This window comes from Hippopotamus amphibius, chromosome 4, assembly GCF_030028045.1.
Source record: "Hippopotamus amphibius kiboko isolate mHipAmp2 chromosome 4, mHipAmp2.hap2, whole genome shotgun sequence".
Taxonomy (NCBI): domain Eukaryota; kingdom Metazoa; phylum Chordata; class Mammalia; order Artiodactyla; family Hippopotamidae; genus Hippopotamus; species Hippopotamus amphibius.
In genome coordinates this window covers 107,660,577-107,680,710 of record NC_080189.1, presented here as the reverse complement: position 1 = coordinate 107,680,710, position 20,134 = coordinate 107,660,577, and the positions used below count along the sequence as shown (strand labels likewise).

Sequence of the window (20,134 nt, the reverse complement as noted above, 5' to 3'; positions counted from 1 at the left end):
TAAGACTGGAATAGAGTCCATGTTGAAATTCTAAGTATGACCTTTATAGCAAATGTTACTCTGATCAAGGATCTAGTCTAGGATTACACACTGCATTCAGTTGTCATGTCTCCTGAAATTTGGAAAAGTTCCTGAACCTTCCACGGTCTTTTAGGGACCTGCCACATGGCTTGGGGGATCTTAGCTCCCCGACCAGGGATTGAACCCAGGCCCTCAGCAGGGAAAGCGCCAACTCCTAACCACTGGACTACCAGGGACTTCCCAAGCCTTGATATTTTAGAAGGGTATGGGTTTTTGAAGAGTAAGAGTTTTGTAGAATGTCCTCATTTTGAGTTTGTGATTATTCCTCACGGTTAGTTTGTGGCTTGACATAAACTAACTGACATCATGTGATGTCAGCAGGCCACCATTATCGGGGATGTGAACTTTCACTCCTCAATTAAGACGGGGTCCACCATCTCTATCCACTGTAAAAATACCTTTTCCCCCTTTGAAATTAATAAACAATAAGCAATTAGTAAGCTGTGAAATGGCATTCACAACCTGTTACTCAACAACTCTTAGGCAGTGATTTTTAGCATCCATGATGATTCCTTCAAGAATAAATGCTAGACAGTTGCAACATGGTGATTTACAAAATAACTCCTCCATTCATTAGTCATCCTTCTACTGTCAAAAACAGCTTTCCCTTTTCCTTCCTCATCTCTATTTTTTTTTCACTTAAACATTTATTTATATTTAGTAAGAACTCATGCATTCCTTTATTGCCCAATGTATTCTAGTATATTACTGTCATTTTCATTTTGATACTTCCACCTAATTTGACTAAGTTAGTTCCTTATTGTATTTCTATTTGGATGGCTTTTGGGGGCCACAGATTCTCTAGGAGCTTAAAACATTTTATGGGCCCCCTCTTGCCTCTTAATAAAAATCCTGACACACTATCAAATTCAAACATCGTAAGTGCTTAGAAGACCTTTGGAGCTCTTCCCTTGCTTACCCCTCCCGGCTCCCGTGCCCTGCACTCATCTTACCAGCTTGGTTTTGTGCTCTGTCCTATTTACATACTTCCCTCTCTGACCAGGACTGGCCTCTCCCTCCCTGCTGGAGGGTGTGTTGGCAGCCCCTCCACTCTGGTCTCTTTGGCCTGGGCTTAGTTATCTCTTTCTTCGATTCCTTCCCAACCTGGCTTCAGATCCTCCCATATGCTTCCTACCTGGGCAATCTGTGTCCACTCCATGGTAATCCTCACTCTTTTTTTACCCCTATCTGTTCACCTGTCTTATGGTCGGTGCTGCTCTGTGCTGCTGCCCCAGCACCTGGCACAGCGCCTGAGGTGGAGTAGGCACGTGGTGAGTGCCACAAGCACCCAGAAGGGAAACCAACTGTCTAAAAGGAAGAGATACAAATGGTTCACGCTTGAGCTGTAACTTGAAAAATAAGCCAGATTTTACCAGACGTGGAAGCAGAGGAAGGACACTTCTGGCAGAAGGAAGAGTATAGACGAAGGACACTAAAGGCCCAAAGTGCTCAGGAATGAAAAGACACTCCACACACAACTTCATGCACAGCAAACATCTGAGAAGCAGAGCTTCTTGTTCTGTCCCGTTCTCCAAGAGGACTTACACTATGGTGACTGCCAGCTGACTGGCCTTTCAGTAAATGGTAGGGTCACAGAGTGTAAAGCTTGCGTGTCATTCACATCCACACCCACAGACTACCCCAAGGTCTTCAAAAATGCTTGTCAGGAAAATGTGATTGGAAAGTTAGGGTGCCTAACCCTCAGGCAAGAAAGGAGATGTGAGGGGCCGGTGAGCCAGTTTGTGAAAGGCATGCCAGTCCATGAAAGACAACTTGGACTTCACCCTTTGGGGCAACCGACCAGTCTTGACTCAGAAGGGGATGGTGAGGAGCCTTTTAAAGGAAATGGAAGCTGCCGTGGTGAATGGTGGGGAAGCAGAGACCAGCTGTGACGCTCTTAAAACGAATCGGGAGAGAAGTAACAGCGGGCAAAACCATCGGAAGCGGGAGAAGGAAACAAGTTTTAGACAGAATCGGTAGGACTTGTAACTGCTTGAGTGGTTTTTAAAAATTGATCTTATATTTATAAGTAGAAATGTCACAAAATTCACCTTGTTATAACCTCACATCCCAAGGGGAAAATGGGTGTTTCTTTGGAAACACAGGTTAAAAAAAAAAAAATCACACAGGAACAAAAAGCCAGTTTTGATTGTTTAGGATTACATAACGTAACTAAGGAAGCAAGGGATGTCATTTCAGTATCAAGTATTCTCATATCATTCAGTCTCTTCTGTAATATGGAAACTTATCTGTATCTCAAACTGTCTGCCGCAACATAGACACAAGCAAAAGAGATGGACATCTAACTTACCAACTCTGGAGAATTCCTGACCTTTCAAAGGTAGACCACATCCCTGGGCCTAGGGAGGACTCCCTGGGCCTCAGCCTAAAAGGTTCCAAGTGGTGGTACCTGAGAGGGGCTCGGCAACGCATCCGGCGGGTTCTCTGGGAAAGGGAGCTCTAAACGCGATTCTGCCCCTGAAACATGTACGTGCTTTGACTATGGGAGGCAATCTCCGTCTTACGCGCTTATCTTTAAAGACATCGCCGTGAACAGCACCAGCGGGCGTGAAGGTCTCTCAGAGCCGGGGCGCGGCAGCGCATCCCAGGGCGGGGGCCCGGCCCCGGCGGCGCGCGGGCCTCGGGAGGGCAGGGCCGGAGCAGGGGCGAAGCGCCGGTGCGCGCGGGGCCCAGAGCCACCGTCCAGGTCCCGCGGGGCGCGCCCCGCCCCGGCTCCCTCCCCGCGGGGCGGTCGGCCGGCGCGGGCTCGGGCCGGGGAAGACGCCCCGGGCCTCCCGCACCTGCCCCGAGGCGCGCGGAGCGAGCGGCCCGGGCACCCGCCCCGCAGGCCACCCGGCACGGCGCCGCCGGCTCCCTCCTCGCGAGCACGCCCGGGGGAGCCACCCGGCACGGCAGCGGCGGCGATGGCGGCTCCGGCGGCGCCCGGGTTGAGCGCCGAAGTGTCGGGGTCCCGGGCGCGGGGGCGGGGCGGCGTGCGCGCGGCGGGGCGGGGCGGGGCGGCGTGCGCGTCGGCGGGCGGCCGGGGGCAGGGGGCGGGCCCGGCGCAGCTCGGGGCCAATCGGGGCGCCGAGCCGCCGGCACATGAGGGCACCGGGCACCAGTTGGCGGACGCGGCGGGGGCGGTGTGGGCGGTGCGAGCGCGCGGGGCGGGACTTCCGGCGGGCCCCGGAAGCGGGAGCCTGTGTGCTCATGCGAACGGGAAGGATCGTTGGGGCGCCGGAGTCGCGAGGTGGAGGCAATTTCGGCCCGGAACGGGGAGGAGCCGCCGCCGCCGCCGCCCCGCCGCCCGCTCGCGCCGCGTCGACCCCCGCCGCTCGTCCGGGCCGGCCGCGCCCCTGCTCCCGCCCCTCCCTCACGGCCCGTCCGCGTGCGGCGCGGTCGCCGGGCACCGGGGCTGCGGCGGGCGGCGGCGGCGGCGGCGGCGCTGACAGGTGAGCGCGGCGGCGGGCGGCCCTCCCGGCCCCTCCCCGCCCCGCGCCCGCCCGGCCGCCGCCTCGGACCCGCGCGGCGCCCGCCTGTCACGGGCCGCCATCTTCCCGGAGGACGCGGCCCGGCGGGCCGGGGCGCGGGCAGCGGGGCCTGGGTGCGGGCCGGGGCCGGGGCGGGGGCGGCGGGCGGGGCCGGGCGGGCCTGGGGGGCCGGGGGTCTGGGGGCCTGGGGGACCGGGCTGCACGCCGTCCGGCCCGCACTGCGGCGCCTCGCCCTGCCCGCCGCCGGGCCCGGGCCGCGGGGACCAGGAAGTGGGGCCCGGTCGCTGCGGTGTGCCCGGGGCGCTCCCGCTCTCTTCCAGGAGGCCGAGGCCGGGGCCGCGGCAGGCGCTGGAAGGACGAGGGGAACGTTCCAGAGGCGCCCCGCGTCCGAGCGAGGGGCCGACGGGGCCCTCCTCCCGTCTGCCTTTTGGTCGTGTCCGGTGGGGACGGCAGACTTAAGACTTGCCAGGCTCCGCTGTAATTTTGCGTCGCGGCTTTCCGAGTCGGTCATCCTGCCTTTTCCCCCTCATTTCTGCGCACAACGGTCTGTAACTTAGGCCGAGGTGAGACTGGGGACGATCCTCTGAGCCTCCCCGTGCCTGCGCCGTGACGCGCCCTGCGTGTTCGGGGGAAGCGCGAAGTTTGGGGTGGCGGCCTGGACCGTGCGGGGGGTTTAGTGTGTGCGAGGGTTGTTTAGAAGACGATGCCAACTCGAAGGCGGATGTTGTGAGCGTACAAGTCACTTTTTCGTTTTGAAAGTCCTTCTCATGGGATTTGGCTAGTCTCTTATTTTGCGTAAAGGATCTCACATGCCTCTGAAGTAGGTTCTGAACTGCAGTTTGCAGACAGCGCAGCGGGGCACGGGGGATGTTCATTTCGGTGGAGGTCAGGTGGTACGTGCGGTGTGCAATTTCCACGCTTCCCCACCTGCCTGGCTCCCTCTAATTGACAGTCAGGGTGATCTGCCGAAGTTGAAGTGGTTGTGGCTTGTCAACTTTTCTCTGTATTCAGTATTCTGAAAGGCAGTTTTAGGCTCAGGCTGTATGAAATCGTTCGATAGAAGTTTGCTTGAGTTGCTAAGGTGGAATACTTGCTGAAGGACGTCAGCTTAGCAAGTTGATGATTCAACCGTGGTTAGCTTTCATACTTGCGTTTAGTTAGAAATAAATCTCATCCTGTATTTTGAAAAGTTGATGTGAGTTGATTTTTTTTAAGGTGAAAAAGTGGGCGTGTGAAAGGAGAGAGACATGGCTTCTTATTGATTAGAAATTATCCTCTGGGTGCTTCATCTCTAAAATGGGGATAATAATAATATCAACCTCATAGGGCTGTTTGGAACATGTTGATTTTGGCTGTTTTTACTATTTTTTTTAATTACTAAGATTCTAATTCAGAATTTTGAAAATGTTGTTTACCTTACTACTTTTTTTTTAATAAATTTATTTTATTTATTGGTTTTTTTTGCTGCACACAGGCTTTCTTTAGTTGATGTAAGTGGGGGCTACTCTTCGTCGTGGTGCGTGGGCTCTTCATTGTAGTGGCTTCTCTTGTTGCGGAGCACAGGCTCTAGGCACATAGGCTTCAATAGTTGTGGCACACGGGCTCAATAGTTGTGGCTCACGGGCTTTAGAGCACAGGCTCAGTAGTTGTAGCGCACGGGCTTAGTTGCTCCGCAGCATGTGGAATCTTCCCAGAGCAGGGCTTGAACCTGTGTCCCCTGCATTGGCAGGCGGATTCTTGACCACTGTGCCACCTAGCAAGTCCCACTATTTTTAATATTCTTTAGGTGGCTGTCAATTTTCATTTATTAACAGAATTTTTTTTTTTAATCACATGTATCTGGGCAGAGAAAGCAGCTTCTGACAACAGAATGTCTGTTTGGAGAAAGGAGTTATACTGTATGTGAGCAGGAGCCAGAGAGAAGATGGCTGGTAACAGGAGTACGAAAGTTTCCTGGGTTTATTTTAACGTGTTTTGTTGAAGAGCAGCTGAATTAAATGGAGGCACATTCAGTGAAAATCTTGATTTTATGTGATTTCCTAGGACATGCACTTTCAACAGATGGAGGTTTTGAGAATTTATTGATACTAGTATGGTTTTCACAGAGAGGCACAAATTTTGCTAAATAATATTTAAAATCTGTGGAAACAAATATTTTACATAGTCATTTGTTTTTAATGAAGCAGTCTTCATATATCATAAAACAGTTCCAAAATATTTAAGCACCAGGTGGGAACATCATGGATTTTTTTCTTTTGGTTTATTTATTTGTTGGCTGCGTTGGGTCTTCCTTGCACGCAGGCCCCTCCAGTTGCGGCCAGTGCAGGCCACTCTTCATTGTGGTGCACCGACCTCTCATTGCCATGGCTTCTCCTGCTGGGGAGCTCTAGGCACGAGGGCCCCAGTAGTTGCGGTACACAGGCTCAATAGCTGCGGCTTGAGAGCTCTAGAGTGCAGGCTCAGCAGTTGTGGCACAGGAGCCCAGTTGCTTTGTGGCATGTGGGATCTTGCTGGACCAGAGGTGGGATCTTCCAGGACCAGGGGTCGAACCCGCATCCCCTGCATTGGCAGGCATGTTCTTAACCACTGCGCCACCAGGAAAGTCCCAGGACCATCACGTTTTTAACGGTAATAACAATAAACAGTTCCTTATGGTAGCTCCACTACTCTACCTATACTTGCAACAATATTACAAGTTTTTGCAATAATAGAGCTGTGGTTGATGTTACCAACCAACTGGCTGACAAACTCCTTTCACTGTTATTTCAGTGTCCTACTGGAGTTCATACTTTCTGTAGTGGTAACTAGGATTGTAACCTAGGTCTTCTAATTTTAGTAACTTGTATTATCTTTATGATGGTCCCTTGAGATTGCAAAAAGCTCTGTAGATATTTTACTTTAAATTCCATTTGTTTTTCTCCTAACGTTTAAGGCACAAGTTTCAAATAGGCTTTCGTAACACATGCTTGTACTCTTGCAGAGTTCTCTCGTATTTGAGGATTTTTTTTTCTGATTGGTAAATGCAAGAAAATCATGTATATTCTTGTAATTCCTCCTGTAAGACCATTGACTCAAGCTTTTTCTAATGGAGAGAAGAAAACAAGCACTGAAGTTGTGTTTATGGAAAGTACATTGTTAAAAGAAACAGACACTGCTGCAGGGTTTAGTCGCCTATGTTCCTTTGTAAAACTATTCCTGTAAAGAGTTCTCCTTTTTCTGTAAGAGCTAATTTTAGAGTACACAGTAAAGGAGGCGCTGCGTTCTGAGAGGGTTAAACTCACCAGATCTGATTTTAATTTAGTTCAGTTTGAACTTTTTGCTCCTAATTGTTGCACTTGTTGATATCTTTGGAGCTACTCTACTCCTGGAGTTATCTTGATTAGAAAATGAATTTATTAGAATGTGGAATTGTAAGGTAGATAACCATTATGTTCTCTTACTAAAAGGAGAAGGATAATTACAACATGGAAATTTTTTTCCCTAATGTTCTAACGCCTTATTTTTCTCATGTATAAATGTCTTCCTTGTGATCAGGCAGAATTATTAATGCAGCTTATGTTTCCTTCTTTCTCACTTCCCCCACCCCCAAACCCTCATACCTTTTGTTCCTTCGGTGCCTTTATAAACTTTTTCACCATTTTTTCTGATGAAACTGCTGTGGCTCCTGTGTAATCATGAAGGGTTGCAGGTGAGTGATTCCACCCCTTCGTGCCTTCTGTCATGGTCTGGTTCCTTCTTTAGTGTCAGCCCTACTTCCCTACTGTAGTGAGACCTGGGCCACAGAGTGCATTCTGTAACATGGAGGACATTTCCTACTTAATTTAAATTTGATAATCCTTGAGACAAGACTTAGTCTTCACTGAAAATGTTCTTATGAAATCTGATATGCAAAAGTAAGTTTTGGCTTAAAAACTGATATATTAGGGTAGTATTTATTTGTGCGATAAAAATAAAACGCTTTTTTATTTATACACACCATTTTTGTCACACTCTACACAGAGGTTGCTTTAAAGGTGTACCCTGATTGTTAGGCCCTTTTAAAAAACTCCTCAGTGACTGTCCCGTGCCCAACTAAGAGGTGCCCAGGGGCCTTGCCACCTCTGCCTTCTCCTTGCCAGCTGGGCCAGCTCTGGTTGGCCTGTGCTGGCCATAGCCCTCCCTGCAAGACCATGGTGTTCTTTGCTGTCTCTAGTTTCTTAGCTTGGCATTGAAGGTCCTTTTTTTTTCTTTTTTCCTCCTCTTTTCTCTTTTGACTTAGCTTTTTAACCCATCCTTATAAAGGTATTTCAGGAATCTTTGCCTTAATTTTTAAGGTCTTGCTGAGTGCTTCTCTGTTTCCGCAGTACCCCCGAGGCATTGCACTAACTAATTAGTGTAAGCTCCTTGTGGGCAAGATCCTTTTATGTTCCTAAACTCTGCACTCAGCCCAGGGCCAAGTATTGCACTACAGATGTTGAGTAAACTTTGTTTCACCACAGGGATAAGACATCGCTCGCTTCAGTTTTAGAGGAATTATTTGCATGCTTTCATAAACAAACATGAAAATCTTTACTTGAAAAGAATGCAATAGAAAAATGCATAAAAATTATATTTACAAAATGTTAACTGACTTGATAGCTGTATCTGGTACATACAGTGTTTTAGGTGGAGTGAGTTAACTACGTGACCTCCAGATGATATTCTTTCTCAGTCTAAAAATGTGTCCCTTTTGATAACAGTAAATATTTCTTACCTTCTTTATTTTGCTTTAAAATTAAAACAAATTGTATTAGCCAAAAACAAAGCAATTACAATAGTGAAAAGATATTTTTAAACTTCAGTGGATTTTTCCATTTTTCATTCCCTGTTGATAATCATTGCTACTTGACCTTCTGCAAAGCAGGGCCACTGAGAAGAAAGAGGAGGGTTCATTCATTCCTTCTTTGATCAGGTGTTTTTGATCAGCCACACATTAGCAATACAAAGATGAATGATACCAGAACTTTTCTCTAAGGCTTGTGATCTAGAAGGAATTAAGACAGTGAATTGTTTTATTTAAAGTAAAGTAGACCAGCATTTGGACTCTGGAAGACTCTGTATGTGAAACTTCTTGAGGACTCTCCACTCCCTGCTTCCTTGAACAGTCCCATTAGGACAGACGTGTTTATTATAGCGTGGAGTGTGGTAGACACTGCTCATCTCCCTTCCCTGATGTATTTTTGTTTGTAGCACTTATTACTACATTCTGACATGCCATGTAGTTTCTGTATTTTATGTACCTTGTGTCTTCTCAAACTTGAATGTAAACTCTATGAAGTTGAGGGTTTCTGTCTCTTTTGTAGATTGCTCTGAAACCCAGCCCTTAGAGCACAGTATGTGCGCAATGAATTGATGAGTACATCACAGGGCTGTAATGGGGAAAAAAAGGGAGGAGTTACCCTCCTCTCTGGAACTTTCTGCCCACTGAGGCAGGGAGACAGTCAGATAATGTTGTGCTGGGAGGTCATCATGTAGGCCTTGAGCGATTAGGGTGGGGGACAGGTAGGGAGTCTTCTAGGCAGAGGTTAAGGGTGCAGAAACTGAGCTAGGAACTCATTTGGAGAGGCTGTGTGAGGGGAGGTGTGGGCGAGGCAGCAGCAGGGCTGCAGGGGCTGGAGCTCCTGACCTGGGTGGGAATTGTGCTCTGTGTCCTGAGAACAGGGGGTTTTAAACAGGAGAATTGCATGGCCAGAATTGCCATCTTAAGCATTCCTCTGCTCTACTGAGAGTTGTGTTGAAGGGCAGGAATTGGACTCACACAGACTGGTTTTACTTGGCCCCAGGGTAGTGAGCCCTCTTGCTCACACTTGTGTTTATTGCAGTGGAACAGTCCAAGTCCTGGTCTCAATGAAGAGTAGGTTGCTTAGAATCCCTTTCTTTTGTATTACACATAATCGTGTGTATTTAAAAAGTACTTTAAAAATATGCCTTAAATCTGCTAGCATTTGTCACTTGTTTAAAGTATATTTCAGCTTTTATTAAGGCAGACTAATTAACAGATTCCTTTTTTAGAAACATCTCTGAAAAATGAGAACATTTTGTTTTCAGATTTCAAAACCCTTTGTTTTATTGTCAAAGCTTGAAAATACAGGGATTAAAAACATAGTGACCAATTGAATATAGATTTGCAAGTTGCCTTAGTGATTATCTCTGTCTGAATATATTAAACATTCCCCCTTTTTGGTTGTTTTTGTTGTTGTTGTTTTTTAATTTATTTTTGGCTGCGTTGGGTCTTTGTTGCTGCACGTGGGGTTTCTAGTTGCAGAGAGTGGGGGCTCCTCTTTATAGTGAGCTGGCTTCTCATTGCAGTGGCTTCTCTTATTGTGGAGCACAGGCTCTAGGTACGTGGGCTTCAGTAGTTGTGGCACACAGCCTCAGTAGTTGTGGCACATGGGCTTAGTTGCTCTGCGGCATGTGGGATCTTCCTGGACCATGGCTCGAACCCGTGTGCCCTGCACTGGCAGGCGGATTCTTAACCACTGTGCCACCAGGGAAGTCCAGACATTCCCTTTTCAAATATTTTTTTCTGGAAATAATCAAGTCATTTAAAACCTCTTCTGTGAATACTTTCTGAACATTTTTATTTCTGTTGGTTGATTACATGTCTCTGTATTTCATTGTTGAGATTTTGCCATCTGTAGTTTCTGCCGTGCCATGTTCAGTTGACCTTTGAACAACGCAGGGGTTGTGGTGCCAGTCCTCTGCACAGTTGAAAGTCTGCACAGTAGAACTTTCCACTTGACTCTCTGTGTCTGTAGTCCCACATCCATGGACTCAGCCAGCCTTGGGTTGTGTAGTAGTGTAGTTCATATTTGTTGAAAAAAATCCATGTATGTGAACCCATGCAGTTCAAACCTGTGTTGTTATGGGTCAGCTGTGTGTGCGTGTGTGTGTGTGTGATAAACACACTGCATATAGTGTGTACCGTAATCCACTGCTGCCTGGCTTCTCACAACTCCCAAGGTTGGGGAATGCCAGAAACCTTTAAAAGCAGACTTGAAGTCCCTGTTGATAGAGTTGCCATTTAAAAATCTGGACACTTAAAAGGCAAAAGCGGGACTTCCCTGGTGGCACAGTGGTTAAGAATCCACCTGCCAATGCAGAGGACATGGTTTCCATCCCTGGTCTGGGAAGATCCCACATGCTGTGGAGCAACTAAGCCCGTGCACCACAACTACTGAGCCTGTCTGTGCTCTAGAGCCCGTGAGCCACAACTACTGAGCCCACACACTGAAACTGCTGAAGCCCATGCGCTTTATGGCCCCCGTGCTACAACTGCTGAGCCCACATGCTGCAGCTGCTGAAGCCGGCTTGCCTAGAGCCCATACTCCACAACAAGAGAAGCCACCACAAAGAGACGCCCATGCACTGCAACAAAGAGTAGCCCCTGCTCACCACAACTAGAGAAAGCCCTTGTGCAGCAACAAAGACCCAATGCAGCAAAAAAAAAAAAAAAAAAAAAGGCAAAAGCATTTTATCTTTGCTTGTACTTTTATGGTATGCTGATTGTCATTTAGTGCTGAAGCTCGGTGTGGAAACCTTTGGGATGAAACTCTCCCTGGCATTATTGTAAGGTCTGTGTTCCTTTTGGATTCGTATCTGTATCTCCAGTGATACTTGCTGTCAAACCAGAATGCTATATTTCCAGTTTCCCTTCGTGGGTCCCTTGGAGTGCAGACCATTGTATTAGTAACTGTGAGTCAGCAGTAGTTTCTTCTTCTCACCTTAAATGTCTGGGGAGGGGAAGGGCAGTCAGTGCAGAAGAAAGGATGCAGTGAGTAAAGTAGCTCGTAGTACTTGCTGCCTGTGCATGTGGCCCTTGGTTTCCACAGCTCTTCCCGTTTCTTTGTGTGCGCAGGCGAATTCTCCCTTATTCTACTGATATCACTGTCTTTCAGGGCTCAGTGCAGGAGAGCTGAACGTAGTCATGAAAGGGTCAGAAGTGGAAAATAGGATCACCAAATGAAACTGCAGGAGCATTCAGGCACTCAGACAGAATCTGAAAGTCTCTGGCCGGGAGAAACTTCCAGTTAAGAGCGAAATGTTTTTCCTACAGAAGAGTGGCTTGGGATCCTAAATGACCATAAGTTTTAGTATTTTCAGTCATGGACACTCTTAGCATGCTGTCCTCTGAAGTTTAGAATGTTGAGAGTGTAGGTGATTGTCATTGTGGAGGCTTTTTTAAACAATATTTTATGTATTTATTTATATATTTATTTATTTTATTTTTGGCTGTGTTGGGCTTCGTTGCTGCGCACAGTCTTTCTCTAGTTGCGGGGAGCAGGGGCTACTCTTGGTTGCAGTGCTTGGGCTTCTCATTGCAGTGGCTTCTCTTGTGGAGCATGGGCTCTAGGCACCTGGGCTTCAGTAGTTGTAGCACACGGACTCGGTAGTTGTGGCTCAAGGGCTCTAGAGCACAGGTTCAGTAGTTGTGGCCCATGGGCTTAGTTGCTCCATGGCATGTGGGATCTTCCCAGACCGGGGATCGAACCCATGTCCCCTGCACTGGCAGGCGGATTCTTAACCACTGCACCACCAGGGAAGTCCCATTGTGGAGTTTTTAATCTGTTAACTTAGTTTAAGTTTTTCGTTAAACCACTGGATTACAGCTCAAGATAAAAAACCATAGATCAGGTATTTTCCCAAAGTGACTATGTGGCCACAAGTCATATTACAGTGGTCCCCTCTTTGCTGTGGGGGATACATTCCAAGACCCTCAGTGGATGCCTGAAGCTGTTGATAACCCCTATGTGTACATACCTAGGATGAAGTTTAATTTATTCATTAGGCACAGTAAGAGATTAACAATAACTAATGATAAAACATGACAGTTATAACAATATACCATAATAAGAGTTATATAAATATGGTCTCAGAATACCTTATTGTACGAATTTAATGCCTTTTCCACCTTAACTAATCACTTATCAAGCACCGTGGCTATAACTTTTGCACTTCGAGGTGCGACAGAAAAACTAGCATGAATTTCTTACTGTAGATCTTTTTTTTTCCCCCAAATCTTTTTTGGAGTATAATTGCTTCACACTGTTGTGCCAGTTTCTGCTGTACAACAAAGTGAATCACCTGTATTTATACATATATCCCCATACCTCCTCCCTCCCACCCTCCCTATCCCACCCCTCTAGATCATCCCGGATCATCCCTGTGTTATGCAGCAGCTTCCCACTAGCTATCTGTTTTACAGTTGGTAGTGTATACGTGTCAGTGCTGCTCTCCCACTAGGTCCCAGCTTCCCTTTCCCCCACGGTGTCCTCAGGTCCATTCTGTATGTCTGCATCTTTATTCTTGTCCTGCCGCTGGGTTCATCAGTACTGTTTTTTTAGATTCCATATATATGAGTTAGCATATGGTATTTGTTTTTCTCTTTCTGGCTTACTTCACTCTCTATGACAGACTCTAGGTCCATCTACCTCACTACAAATAACTCAATTTCATTCCTTTTTATGGCTGAATTGTACTGTAGATCTTAACAACCTCAGCATACAATTGTTTTCCTTTACTTATTAAGTCAGGAACTTTTGCCTTTTCACCTAAAGGAAGCACTTTACAGCTGCTCTTTGGCATATCTAAATTGCCACATCACTACTCTTGCACTTTGGGGCAATTAAATAAAATAAGGGTCCCTTGAACTTCCAGCACTGCCAGACTGTGGCACCTGGTCTGATACCCGGCCTGCTGCTGAGGGACTGAAGGGTGGGATATGCTGCACAAAGGGATGACTCACATCCCAGGTGGGACAGCATCGGGTAGCGCTACTCAGACAGCACAAGATTGAAAAGTTATGAATTGTTTATTTCTAAGATTTTCCATTTGATATTTTCGGACCACAGTTGACCCTGGGTAACCAAAAGCATGGAAAGCTAACCACAGATAAGGAAGGACTCCTGTGCTAGGTAATATTCTGAGTGGAGCAGATGAAAGCTAGATCTTTAACTTCCAGTTTACCGTTTGGTGTGTGGGGGTGTGGTTAGGTAGGCGTATTGATAATTGGCGGAGAAAAAGTGTACTAGGTGTTTAATAGTAATTAACAATACACATAATCAGCCTTAATCCAGTTGCATGGAGTAGTGTGTTACCTGCCTGGAATTATAAGACTGAGCAGGAAACCTTGAATCTTTTTTGACTATTCATGTAATGTTTGGTGTGAATGAAATAAGTCATTTGCAGTAAGTCATTTTCTGAGACTTTAGGTTTTGGTCTACATTATTTTATTAACTGAGATTTGATAATAGTTTCTGAAAACAACTGCCAGAAGAATCACATAGTATTGCAGTTATAGTCTTAGGATTTTAGAGCTCTACGGATTCAGAGACTGAAGCCCACTGAAGTAAAATTAATTAGAAATATAGCTAGTTGGCTGGGGGCAGAGTGAGGACTGTAACTTTGGTCTCCTCCCTAAGCTGCATTTTCCATGGTACTATCAGTAGACCTCAGTAGGATACTTTTCAAGTTTTACCCTGAACAGTGGAATTTCAAAACAAAAATTGAAATTGGTGAAAGTATTAATTTTATGTGTGCTATAGAATTTTTTAAAATATTTATTTATTTATGTATGTTTTTATTTGGATGCACCGGGTCTTAGTTGCAGCACGCAGGATCTAGTTTCCTAACCAGGGATCGAACCCAGGCCCCCTGCACTGGGAATGCAGAGTCTTAGCCACTGGACCATCAGGGAAGTCTCATATGTATGCTATAGAATTTTAGGTCAGCTTTTTATTGTTGTGTTTTTAAAGCAGGTTTGTAAAGCAGCCATTAAATTGTGCTTTTTAAAACATTGAATTAACTTATTTATTCCAGGAAAATTAAGGGTTTTGTTTGTCATTTTAGATAGTTTAACCTAGTAGCTTTAATCCATTTACAATCCTTCCTTTTAGGAAGGCGCTAACAGGTCTTCTAGTCTGTATCATATATTCAGGCTCTTCTTTGAGAAATCGTCTAAGGGAATTCATTTAAATCCAGTGGTTTCCTTCTTAAAGCCTTCAGACCGTAACTCCCGCACCCCAGCAGGGCTCTGCCGCCAGGCTCTGGAAGCAGCAGCCCCTCTGTTCACACACACCACCTTTCTGTGAAGAGGGAGGGTAGGCTCCAGAGCGCGGAGCGCCTCTCCTGGCCTTCGGTCCGGCCTTCTCAGCAACTCTTTCTTCTCGCAGCTGCCTTGTGCCCAGTGATTGCAGACCTCCTGCCTGCAGCTCTCCTGAACGGAGGAGGGAGTGCGGCGGCGCCGTTGTCATCCTCTGCAGTGTGTGGGGCTTGTAACCAGGTGACCTGAAGCCCTTGCTTTTTCTCCCACATTTCTTCTTTGGAACATCTGTTTTACTGTTTGGGAAACTGAGGCCTGGAGACAGGTGCCTTATATCACACAAGAGATAAGAGCAGAAAACAGTATTTGCCTAACTTCCTGCTTCCAAGTCCATTGCAAATGGTGCCCGATTCTCAGAAAGCATAGGTGTCCTTCAGGAAGGTGTCTTAGGTCCAGTAACCTGACAGATTTGAGAGCATAAACACAGCATAGCTAAGCATCAGGAATGCTGGCTTTAATTAGAAAGCTTTCATAGTTGTTTTTAGTGATGATTGTTGAGGTTGGGGGCAGCCCACAACATAAGATGGAGAGAAGGTCATTTACTTTGCTGAGCAGTAATTCAGAATTACTGGAGCTGATCCTGATTCTCATAGTTTGCTTGGAACTTCTTTGATGATGTTTTTAGTTTCTTTGTCTGTTGAACTGTAATCCTTAGTGGGCTAGGACTTGTGATCTAGTTACTCATAAAATGGAGGTGGTATTATGTTGGAGTATCAAATTGGAAGATTATCCAAAGTAGTATATGTTTTTGAGTTCATAACTGTGGAACATAAATTCTTTTTTCAAACATGGTATCACTTTTGTATGGAACGCTTCATGTTAGGGGGTATTTGATGTGTTTTAATATTAACTAATTTGCAATCATTTAGAAAAATGTGAAAGTGGTGTTTAGTTGTCACACAGTCTTTGCGGATCGTGGTTAGGTTCTGTGCTTGGACTCAGTGGCTGCTGCTTTCTGAGTGCAGTGTGGTATGGGTGCCCCCACTGTCTTATCCGGAAGTGGAGCATTCCTCTGGAACCTTCCGTAAGCCAAAATGATATAAAGCAAAGCAGCAACTCCCTTAGGACACATCTTCTTAAGGGAGGCGCAGAATAGATGGAGATAAAGCCCAGTCGCTCAGAGACGCAGCAGCTCACAGCCGAGGTGGCCGGGTGCTGAGGCTCTGAGCATGGCTTCTGTAACTTCGCTGCGAAGCAACACACAAAGCCATTTTTTATTTTTGCAAAAGCAAAAGTTCTCCTCAGATCTCTTGGTTAGTGAAAACGGGTACTAACATAGCCTTTCGTACAAGTGACCTTTGGCAAAGCAGGGATCTCTGTGTTTCATAGCTCCCCGGGGCTGGTGCTGGCTCACTGGCACTTATTTGAGTGCGTGCTCTGTGCTGACCTGCCCTAAAGATGCTCACCACAGGTAAAATGGGAGTACCCAGCATCACCACCTGCTGAGTGGGGGTCCTCGTCCCATGCCCAGCCTGATGTCATCGGTGCACTTGGCTGGGGGATCCTTGAGCTCCTGGGTCTGTGTTTAATATTTCTAGTATATGTCCATTTTTCCAGTGAAAGGACTTATAACTTTCAGCATATTTTCAAAAGTATCTTTGACTTCTACTTTCAGTACAAATAATAGGTTTCGTGTGTTTGCTGCTGAGGAACGTCTTCACTGAATTGTTATTTGATGTGTGGCTTCTGTGTGTTCAGACCCAAGTGCACACTTCCATGTATGCACACGCATGTGTACAAAACCTAGAGTATGTAAAATAAAATGGAAATGAACTCAAAGTAATTTTACCCCAACCCAAGGGCATTGTCTTCTCCCACACTAACACCTCATTTGGAATATGCAGCAACAGAAGTTTTCTCTTGGAATCATCTCATTTTCTGAGTTTTATATTTTAAATACTGGGAATTTCCTCCCACATGTTTAGGGCATGAAAAACAAAACGGCTAGACACATATTTCCTGAGATTCTGCTCTGTTGGGTACTGTATCAGGAGCACAGCGGTCAAGAAGGTCGAGGCTTTCCTGCCCTCCTGGTACTGAAGAGATGGCTGCCTCGCTGCCTGTAACGGGTTTGTGACTCGGTTTTGTGGGGAGGATGGGGAGTGCCATCCCAGCTGGCCTGGCTGGTGGTGTCCCGAGTGTCCGAGTGCCTGCCGTGGTGGGTGTGTGCTGAGGGTGCGAGACAGGGCTCCTGTTTCAGGAGCGTCATTCTGTGGAAGGACGGGGGCGGGGACGGGGTGGTCTTTATGTTCAGAGATGATGGTTATTGAAACAGTCTGATGACAGTAGAGGTGAGGAGGTATGTATAAGCTTCTGTGAGAGAAGGGTTAGAGATTTATTCGCAGGTTTCTGGCCAGAGCAGCTGGGTAGATGGTGTACTGTCTTTTCGTGAGATTGAGGGATTGTCGGTTCTTGTTTATTTGTTTTATATGAGAATGGATTTTGTTAAGTAGTTGATTTTGAGGAATCCATAGGTCAAAAATTTTCACCAGATATTTGCTTAGATGCACTGAAATTGAACGTGTGGTGTTACGTGAAACCAGGAAAAGCTGCAAGCAAAAGAGCAGGAGGCCCAGTGAAGTAGCGGCTCCAGGTGATGTTCTCCTGGCGAGTGCTGGGGCTGGCGGGCTGCTCTTTGCGTTGTCTTCCTGCCAGTTGAGTTGTTTGCTTACAAAAGCCAGTTCAGCTTGTCCCCGAATTTGTTCAGGGCAGTTGTACTCATTAGTGCAAGTACATGATTTAACGAATATAAACTGATAAAAATAGTACAAAATAGTTACTCATAGGAGAACTAATTTGAGAACTTTGGAGTGCCTCAGTAAAAAAAAAATCACCAAAGTACTGCTATTAAATTAGGTTGATGGGTAAGACAACTATAAAAAATTGGGCAATAATCATTCTAGAAGCATTGTGCCATTCAGATTATTTTTTAAGTATCTGAGTTGTACTTTAAGGAGAGAAAGTGAAAGTCTTAGGTGATTCATTAGGATGAGGTTTAGGTGAGAAGGAAATAAAAGAACATCTAATAGACTGACTCAGTCTAAGAAAAAGGCCGAAGTGGTGAGCGTATACAAGTTCAGGTGGTTCAGGATTCGTGTATCAGGTTTCAGAACCGCCTCCCTTACTATACAGCTACTTCCCTTCACATAGGATGAGAGGGGGTCCAGGGAGGGTCAGAGAGGAGGAGCAGAAAAGCAGGCACGTGAGGAAGAGAGTGCTTGCAGAGGCCGCCTTCTGGTCGTTTCAGCATCAGGCAGGCATGTGGCTGTCTTGGGAGGAGCAGTGTCCTTGGAGAGATGCGTCTGGTCTAGGACCCCCAGTCCCTTGGTTTTGTCCCACTTCTCTCACCTCCACTCTCCCTCCCTTGCGCCCCATCTTTGGAGACAGCACAGGCTGGGCATGTTTAGACAGTGACAGGGAGGGTGAGATTGAAGATACAAGAAGAGAGGAGGGAATGGGATCATACCACAGGTAAATGACCAGTGCTCCTCCAATTAACAGGTAGTTTCTTCTCTAAAACCTTTTTTGATGTAGAAACTGTGGAGAAAAGCTCATTCATTTTTGTGAAGTTTTTAAAGTTGTCTTAGGTGCAGATTGTATGTATTTGGGTCCCTTGCCTTGACTTTCGAGGTCTAGTTTTCAAGAACTGTATAAGATGATAGTTGTTATGGAGTATTTCCCTTTCACCAAAGTGCTAAGAAATATAAGTCTATTAGGAATACCAAATTCAGGAAAGGAAAGATGCATATTAATGTAGATCTTGAAATAAGGCATATTTTATCACTACTTATAAAGCTGTTAAATGGCTTTTAGTTTTTAAGGAAGATGATTTGCATGTTCAGATAAGATTTTAGGGCAGACCTCTAGGACTGTAGTAAGGGCTGAAGGAAGACAGGTTGCCCTATTTATTATGACCATCTGTTGCATCAAGTACAGCTGTTTACTGCTTTGGAGCTTTGCAGACCCTGCGGGATGCCTTCATGACTTGCTGAATTTCATTGTCCTTCATTTGGAGGAACATTACATATTCAAGATGTTCTTGCTTTGTTTTGATTTATTGCTTAGTTGATAAATGTAGATCAGAAGTACCTTTTCCCCACAGCAAAGCTTTTCTTTTAATTTAACATACTTGAAGACTACATGTTGGTAGTACTTTAAGAAATTGGTCTGTTATAGGAGGAAGAGAAAATATTCTATCAGTAGCAGGTTACAGTTTTTAAAAAATCACTAAATAGGAATTTAGTAATTTAAAAAATTAAATTAAAAATGTAATTAATTTAATTTTAATTTCAGAATATGGTTCCAGAACTTCTAACACTCGTGCCACCTCTAGTTCTGGTTCTTTGGCGCCCTCCTAGGAATAATAAGCACGTCCCAGTTTGAGCAGCACAGGGTAAAAGCAGCTCCAAGATGCTTTCCAGCTCTGATGTTCAGTTGTTCTTTAAAGTGTTGAGGTCTAAATTTGCTCACCCCCCCCGCCATCTTCCTCTTCAGTTGAGAGAGTATTATGCTCTTTCAGCTGAAGAACTGTAATTATGACGTTATAAATTGAGAAGCACAATAGAAGGTGATAGGCAGTCCTTGAAGAAATGCAAGATTCATTAGAAGGGTGAGGCGAATAGAGACTTTTCCCTTAAAAAAAAAAAAAAAGAGTTGAAGAAATGTACTATCTAGAGTTTATTTTGGAAGAGGACTTCTAGGTCTCTTGAAAGATGCTTTTGTGGAATTGATTCTCACTTTTGGTTACAGGTGTATACTAATGGTATATTTGGCCATCAGCATTTTTTGTTTTCAGATGTAAATGAGAGAAAGTGAAGATTTTTGTGGAGAGTTTCAATAATCTCAAGAAAGTGATCACATGTTCAAAATGAAAGTAATAAAGCTGTATAGTTCAAAAAAAAACAAAAAAGAAGTACATACACGCAGTCCCTTAAGGTAAACATAAATTATAAAAGATACTGAATGAAGCAGTTCTGCTCATTGTCCAGAAGGTGATATTACACATGCAAGGTCAGCAGCGATTGTTTTTCCCTGCTCTGGGCTGTAGACACACTCAGCTTTCCATTAGCAAGATTAGGGTGGGGCTGAGAACAGAGGCACGGGAGTAAGAAGCAGGCGTTCATGCTGAAAGGGCCCTCGCGGCAGGTGAGCAGAATGACCTTGGAAGGACTTGGGGGTGGGAGCAAGGGGGCCTGAGTGAGGCAGGAAAGGTATGGGGGGCTCTCAGCCTGGCAGGCTGCTGGCCAGGCCCTGTGCATCTGGTGCATGGGGGCCCCTCACTTCAACCTGGGAAGTAGTTCTTACTGAAAAAACTGTTGATAAACAGATAAATGGAGGTCAGAATACATTCCAAACAGGCTGGACTCAGGGCCTGTTTAGCTTTTCAACTATGAAATTGAACATCTTTGTTAAAATGAAAGTACTTCTTGGCACATGTACTCTT

General features: G+C 45.7%; 1 protein-coding gene across 2 annotated transcripts in view; it reads left to right on the top strand.

Annotated features, from left to right (window-relative positions):
* The first annotated feature begins 3,277 nt into the window (after positions 1-3,277).
* LARP4B (La ribonucleoprotein 4B) overlaps positions 3,278-20,134 on the top strand; it is an 83,911-nt gene continuing 67,054 nt past the window's right edge. For both annotated transcript variants that reach the window (XM_057730472.1, XM_057730470.1), the window contains exon 1: positions 3,278-3,533. The gene's annotated coding sequence lies outside the window, so the exon portion shown is untranslated. The remainder of the gene's footprint in view (positions 3,534-20,134) is intronic.